Genomic DNA, 511 nt, shown 5'->3' with positions numbered 1-511 from the left:
CATACCCAGGAACCTGTACTTGGTCTTTACCCTACAGGTTGTGGGGAGTGCGGGGTGGCAAGGGAGTGACATATATAGAGTTGCCCTTTTTAAAGATAATTAAGGAAGCAAGCTTTTGTCTGGTTGGGGCCCAAACCCCAAACTTTTGTCTGTGGCTGAGACCCTAGATGGGAGACAGTTGCTGCAAACCAAGGGAGAAGCCTCGCCGACCGGACTGCGTGGCACCCGGCCAGGTGGGAAGTGGTGGCACCTCCTGTGGGACTCATGCCCTCCTCAGCCACAAGAACGGCCTTGAAAATTTCTCAGGCAACAGGTTTGCAAGTGGCCAATTCTCGGGGTTTTTGTTTGTCTAAAAAAAAAAGTATTTTGAAATCTCTGTGCCTTCTGCTCATTTTTGCTGTGAACCCAGAACTGCTCTGAAAAAACAAAATCCATGTTTTAAAAGAGGCTTTTGCTTTTATCGTTGAGGGATACTCTCACTGAGTATAAAATTCTGACCTTATAACAGTTG

Source organism: Mirounga leonina, unplaced genomic scaffold (assembly GCF_011800145.1).
Source record: "Mirounga leonina isolate KUSES-001 unplaced genomic scaffold, KU_Mleo_1.0 Mir_527, whole genome shotgun sequence".
NCBI classification, from domain to species: Eukaryota; Metazoa; Chordata; class Mammalia; order Carnivora; family Phocidae; genus Mirounga; species Mirounga leonina.
This window is presented reverse-complemented; position numbering follows the sequence as displayed.